This window comes from Atractosteus spatula, chromosome 11 (assembly GCF_055471065.1).
Source record: "Atractosteus spatula isolate fAtrSpa1 chromosome 11, fAtrSpa1.hap1, whole genome shotgun sequence".
Lineage (NCBI taxonomy): Eukaryota > Metazoa > Chordata > Actinopteri > Semionotiformes > Lepisosteidae > Atractosteus > Atractosteus spatula.
In genome coordinates, this window is record NC_142716.1 from 40,654,344 (window position 1) to 40,661,982 (window position 7,639).

The following is a 7,639-nucleotide window of genomic DNA, read 5'->3' on the forward strand; positions in this document are numbered from 1 at the left end:
TCTATTTTCCATTTTAACCCATAATTTCCACTTTACATTTTAAACTGGCTGTACCCTATTGCTCCACTACCTTGCAGGCTATCTATGATATGTATTGTAGTTACATGAGAATACTCAAAGACACCATTATTGTTTTATTGCTTTTAATACAGCTTAGTTTGGATGAGAAAAACCCAAACTTTTCATTTAGACATCTTTAATTCAGAATCTTCAAACAGTTAAATACAATGGAAGGTAAACTGCTTATGAGCATCCAATATGAAGTGGTTTAGTAGCAATCCATCACATTTATCTATTATTTCTAACAGACTCACTGTCGGGTGTTCCTCTCTACAAATCTATAAAGCTAAAAGGCTAATCTTCTTGTACTGGAAAACACAGATCCGTCATGATTAAGCTTAAAACAAAATAAATATTAGTAGTAGATCCCTACATTTTCAAATGTCTTGCAAGACATTGCTGATTTCAGTTATCCTTAGGTTTTCCAAAATCTGAAATTGGTAAAAAGTAACTAGCATATTATTTAAAAATATACTGTTTAATATGAAAACTTTATAATATATACTCAAAAGTTGATATATTTTTCCAAATGCTGTCTCAAAGGCACAAACATCATGTCTGTTTATTATACAGTATATACCATATACACAGTATATTAAATTAACATTTTCAAGGCTTTTCTATTCTTGCCATTTGAAATGCTATATTGGAACACATTACCATTGCAGTGGTATCCTGCATCCTCCAGTCTTACTTTCTTGCCAGCTGTATCTCTCTGCCCTGGAGGTTCATTCATTAGATGTTGCTAAGCTACTGAACCCCCTTTCTGCACAACCTCACCAGGCAGCTGGCCAGCATTAGTTGAGGAAAACCACTTTTAGAAGATTTACTCTCAGAAAGCAGCTGTAGCACAGGGGACTGGTCATGGCTTTTTTCTAGAACCCGAATAAAGTGGTTTAATCTTTCATACAAACTATAGGGCCTCTGCTGTGCGTGAGTATTTGTGAGTCCCTATGTGACTCAACCTTTTCAAAACTACTGTTTTATTACTGTATATGAAAGAATAGCTGTGTATGCACGATTAGCATTGATGAAAGAAACCATTTTATATATGATCCCAGTTGGTTTTATAATTCTCATCTACTGTATAGCTTAAGGATACTGGCTGGTGCATTGCAATTCAACTACACTATATTTTGTATGAGTGACCATGAGAAAGTGCAATTTATCAAAGAAAAACCTAAACCTGACATACTCTCTGACTCATGTTTGTTGTAGAAATTAAATGAGATAAATTGATTTTGACCATTGGTTTCTTGCCTTACTAGAACTTTTAATGACTGAAAAATATCTGTGCAGCTACTACTGTATATTTGTAAGAAGAATTGAAATTGTTTCTGTGAATATTCTTTTTTCCAGAAATTATATAATAAAAAATGTGAAATGGTAGTTTTAACTGGAAGGACAGGTCAAATTGTCTGTAGCAAGGAGAGATTGTATAAGAAACAGAATATAGAAAACACAAGAAGGCACCCCCAAAACTTCTGATAAATATTTGCTCAAAGTGATGGACAATGTATGAGAAACGTTTGTATCAACTTTGTGTTCATTACCAAAGAGCTGTTTACTTAAACACTTTTACCCTCAAAACCATGAACAAAATCTCTCTCAAATCTTTGCTTTAAGCTACAGTACATGTTATTGTGAAGTGCTTTGAACATATATATTTTTGCTATTGTTTTTGCTTAGATATCTTCCAGTAATTTTAAAGGAAAAAGTAAACTATCAATCAGTTATTACTCTTTTGGCAGCACATTTCTACTGCCTTTGCCAATTTGCCTCTAAATGTGCTGGCTTTGCAAGATGCACTTGAATCATGTATGATTTAAAAGTAAATAACATCTCTTTTTCGCCTTTCAGTTTGAGTTGTGTGTTAAAAAAATCCCAAAAGACCAATGAACCTATCACAATTTATTCTGGCACAAAAAATGTTCTTTTATTAATTTTCTACAGGGAATAATTGCATACACCTGAAGAAGCATTACGTGACTGGCATTTTTTATACTTCCATTGTAATGTTTCAGCAGTATTAATCTGACACACAAGAACAATGTTTCCCTTAGGTACTGTTTATACAGATTTTGAAGGAATTTGATCTTAATAATGCACACAGAGACTCCAAAAAAAAGGAATATTAATGAAGGTCTGAACTGAAAAGTTAAACAGAGGCTTTTCTTTGTAAACTACTTTCTCACTGACCTTAAAGGTTCCACATAAATCTATTAATATAATATCTAAAACATTATCTTCTTAGGCTCCCCAAAAGATTTAATAAAATCAGGTTTTCCAAAAAATTGCATTCTGGAGGGTAAATATTAAACAATTTCTAATTGTAAGCATTCACCTGTCATCCTGGAGGACTAAAAGCATCTCAAAAGTTCACCCTATGACCTCTTGAGCAGACGAAGCTGATCAAATTATATATCCATTTAGAAAGATATATACGGTCAATAATGAAAACAAATGTAAACCAATCTGTATCAGTAATTTGACTGTAATACTTTTGCTTTCTTTCTCTTCTTGCCCAACAACTGAACTGATGTCGATATATTACATCTCATTTAGTCTTTTTAGGAAGTACAAGAGACTATAAATGCCAAAATGACTTGGCACATGTTTATATTTATATAAATCATTTAAAATGTAAAATATGGAAACCTAAGTCACAAGGATAGGTTTGCTGTTTAGATGTCATTGTTGCACATACTGTCTTTACTGCATGTGAAGGAAGATGCTCATTTCCTGCCTTATCTTAAGTTCTTAAGATAATCTATATGAATAAAGCATGCAGAGAGTTACTGAATAAAACTGCAGAGCAGTATTTTTTCAGAAAGGGGAAACTCTTTTTATGATGGAGTTACGCCATTTAGAGTAGGTCATTTAACTTGGATGTACAAGACATCCATTTAAGAGTTCAGGTGGGTAGCTGCGTCAGCATGCGTAGGCTGCAAAGGAACAAGTAACAGGTTTATTCCATGCTGAAAAAAAGAAGAAAGAGAACACAACGTTTCGGCCGTGGAGCCTTCTTCAGGTGTGTGAACCTATCACAATTGAAGAAGGCTCCACACACCTGAAGAAGGCTCCACGGCCGAAACGTTGTGTTCTCTTTCTTCTTTTTTTCAGCATGGAATAAACCTATTACTTGTTCCTTTGCATCCATTTAAGAGACCCCCTGTGCTGTGCTCTTTAGATTCTTTCATAGAATGTGTGTGGGGTGTTTTTCCTGTTTAATAATGTACAATATAAGCCCGTGCATTTGGAGGACAATATCAACATTCCAACCTTTGACCATTATCACAGGTAAAGAATTGTGTTTCTGCCTTTTTAATTAGAGGCAGTAAAATCCCTTCAAAACTCTTCATACAGTATCACTACGATATATAAATAGAATATTCATTTTTTAGAACATTGTGCAAACTAAGCTCTCCTGAAGAGTAAATGCATGGTTATTAAAAACAGTGAAAGTATTCTCATGTATAAATGCTTTATTAATGCATAATTGAGTGTTACTCTGAAGTGCTACATCAGCAGGCAAGATACAAAGAAGCAACGGTAAGTAATGGCATAAAGAGAGTATATTCCTAGCATCTACTTATCCTTTGTTGTAGTTCATATATACATGAGGTTGAAGATGTTACAAACATATACATATATAAAACATTCAATACAACACACATGTTTTAATTTTTATTTATCCATACATATGTGGAGAGAATCTGAAATAACAAATACACAGTACAAGACCATCAATTTGAACAAAAGAAACTTCCAAGGAATTCAGGTCTAGGTTATTTTCATTAATATTAATATTTTTCCTGGTAATCCTAAAGCAATGTAGGACTGTTTTGCTTAAGAGTCCTTTGCAAAAAACTGTAGTGACTCACAAACTATCAGCTACCACAATGAAGTATAAAAAATTCTGCCAATCAGTTTTCAATGTCATAATTAAAATGTAAATGTCAGCTAGTCTTTAAATGATTGTGCCATTTTATTGCGTATTTACAATGAACTGACTTAATGACTACCAATCATTTTCAACAAGGAATTACAATACTTTTCTTTATTCTTTATATATTGTCAGTGCTTTTTAAAAATTAAAATGCCAGGGGCATTTCAAATTCATAATGAAAGTATTATTGGATTCTTTCTCTTAATCATTCTTTGCAGAGTTGCATAGAGATATGGATAAAACAAAACTTTTACAAACCTGCTCAAGCATGTTTATTTTATTAATTCAGGAAAACTACTAGATAGGCTCAGATACTAGGTCAGTTTATTCACATCTTTGGCATGGTTGGTCTCAAAACACAGCATTGACTGTAGTATAACCAAAGGATAGAATAACTGTCTCATCCTTCAAAAGTTTAAATGTCTAGATGGAATACAGCAATAATAATAAGTACAGTGGTGTTTATTGTAACTATCTTCCCAACATACACACCCCCAAAAACAAAGTGAAAAATAAAAAAGTATAGTACAAGAATATATACATTAATTGCTTTTTAAAAAAATCAATTGTTGATTTGTTGATTCCTCTCCCTAGAATATTCCACTGTAGAGCAAAAAAGAATTGTACAAAATATAATCAGAATTCTGATATACACCTTTATCCAGTGAGTACAAAATAAAATAATTAACATGATATTAACAAAAATAAAATATCATAACTCCTTTTATGTACATAAATATTTTAAAGAAAATACTACCCCCCTCTTAATGGTATCTTCTTATAAATTGATCCACGCATGCGCAACCCTGGAACAGGCACTACTAAAGGAGCCCCTATAGCCATACCAAGGTTTGGGTCCTACAGGTAGTGGGAGGAACCATTTTGCCAGTAAGAAATCAAAACAAGTATTTATTTGAAACACGAGAGTTAAACACCAATTTAGTTAATTGCATTTATAAAACAGAAAAAAACGAACGTTTGGTTTAATTTTGACTATACGTGAACAACCTTACTTTACCCTGTGTGTGCACCCACTGAGCAAGCAAAGCTATCCCTGGAATTCCAGACTAGGTTAAGTTTGTTTGTATAGTGAAATGTTTACGTATGTGTACAATATGTGTGTGTGTGCACGTGGAAACCTCACGAGTGCCAAGTGATCTGGAAACGAGTATCCAGTCACAAACATTATCATTACTTGTTATAAAAGACACTCTTTTGGACAAACCTGGGAGCCATATTACAGCACATCTTTAAAGAGCTTCACTGCTGTTACCAATGTAATATTTAGGTGAAGAACACCTTCACTTGGCCAGTACCTGTTTTTAAGGTATCTGTTTTTGTACTTGAGATGTTTTTTTGTCTAATTATTTTTTTTTTACAAAGGTGGTACATTGTGATGATGTTAACTGTCTTTAGTTCAGTGTAGTTGCCATTGCTAATCCGTGTGCTTCCCATCTTAGTATTGTGAATATTAACATACACTGAGAATATACTATAGTTCAATTTTCTTGACCATCATAAAGTTTTTATCCAGGATTAAGGATGAATAAATAGAAAGATACTACATTGTGTTTTATTTATTACAGGATTTCAACGTGTACAGTATACGTAGGAACCTTGTTTCTGTAAATTATTGATTTTCAGAAAATGTCTGCTGCAATTATGGAGATGTACCATGAACTTCCTAGGTGAAGGATTCCACTCTTCCAGAGTGAAATACATTTCACAGTTTAGATAATTACACTGACAAAGGTACTGAGCAATGTATACAGTATATCATAGCTGCATAGCTGGCTCACAGATCTGCATCTTTAAACTGCTCCAGACTTGACTGGAAACTAATCAGCCACAGCACAAGAATAAAAATTGCTGAGAGTTCATTCATTAATGAAACTTAGAAACAAGCATTTGGAAGAGAGCCCTTAACTCATTCCCTTCAGCTGCCTTCTGCCCGGGAGTATATACTGGACCTTAAAGTTTTCTTTCTAACATCCTTTAAAGTTTCCTTTCTAATTGCATGCTTTCAAGTGGTGGTTTTTGTGCTAGTGCAGGAGGTCCTTTAGCTACTTTAATTAAGATGAGACCAATAGAAATAAATAAATTGTTAAACATAGTGCTACATGTACTGTATCTGGCAATCACATGGTGCTGTAACAGCCTCTTTTAATGGAAAAAAGCCTCTTTTAATAAAATGGATATAAAGTCTTGTATTTGTTCTAGTCCTGTTCACCACCTGCATGTTGGATATACAGTACCTCTATACAATATATGAGAAATTGTAAGTTTGCTTGCAAACCACCATGTGGTTCAACGTGCCTATATCCCTATATTACTGTATGTGCAATAATAGTTGCGTGCCATAGCAGATGTTGGAGATACTGAGTAATATCTACTCAGTAATTATAAAATACACATTAATTGAATCCCTTTCCACATTACGTACTGTAAAATGTATTAGTTACCATGAAACCAAAACAAAGGTGCTAGTGAGAGATAACATCCACAAATCTTAATGCAAAAATCACTCAATAACACCTCAGAGGGTAGTCTGGAGTCCACCTCTAAATGAGATCAAATACTATTTGTTGAATACATGGTTCCTTATATGTATTGATTTGATTTTTTGTTTATTCTACAATATTCCTACATGCTACAGTATGTGACTCTATACATGTCAAATGTTGTTTTCACAGACATTTACAGTCTTTGTAAATACTCAGATTAGATTCCTGAAGGAGATCATTGAAAGCAGCAAATGGATATGGCTTCTGTTTTACAATCTGTAACTTTGGCCATTAAAACTGGTGAACTGAGAAGAGTCATGGTCTGGTGCCAAAATCAATCACTTATTTTTTTTTATCAAGAGCTATGAAGAAAAACATCAGAATTTATGTGTTGCATTTAAATTTGGAACTGTGTGGCTTGAAGAAATAAAACTAAATGCACCAGATCTTCCATTTGAATTAGCTTTGTTTGCAGAGCTACTGTATAAGCACAATTGTAAACATGTAGGGCATGGTACTTCCTGGGCTGCTATCCCTGGGATAGTCCTGGGACTATCCTCCTATAGTCCAAAGACATACGGGTAGATAAATTAATTCTGTAAAATATTGGCCCTGATGTAAATCTGTATGAGGGCGGCGTTGAGGTTGCAATGGTAGCATTGTAACCACATGGCTCTGGGGCTCTAGGTTCAGCTCTTGAGGTGCTATGTGCATGGCGTTTGTGTGTTCTCCCCATGTTAGCCTGTGTTTACTCCAGGTGCTCTGGTTTTCTCCCACAGTCCACAGACATACTGGTACTGTAGGTTAATTGGCTTCTGGAAAAATTGTGCCTGGTCTGAGTTTGTGCATGCATGTGTGTTTATTTCTGTGTGTGCCCTGTGATAGACTGGAATCCCCTCCATGGTGTATCTTGATCTAACAGTGAGAAGGCAGACTTAATTGCTTTATTAACCACAGGTCATTACAGTTAAACACAAACAATGCTGTGTTGTTCTGCTGTACAGTGTGAGAAACAAAAAGGGAAATTTTAAGTTTTACAGGCATCAAAGCAATGTTTTTGATGATATTGTTAATAATGATCTGGGAAATCAGCACAGACTATTAAAAGATGACTGCACAAGTCATT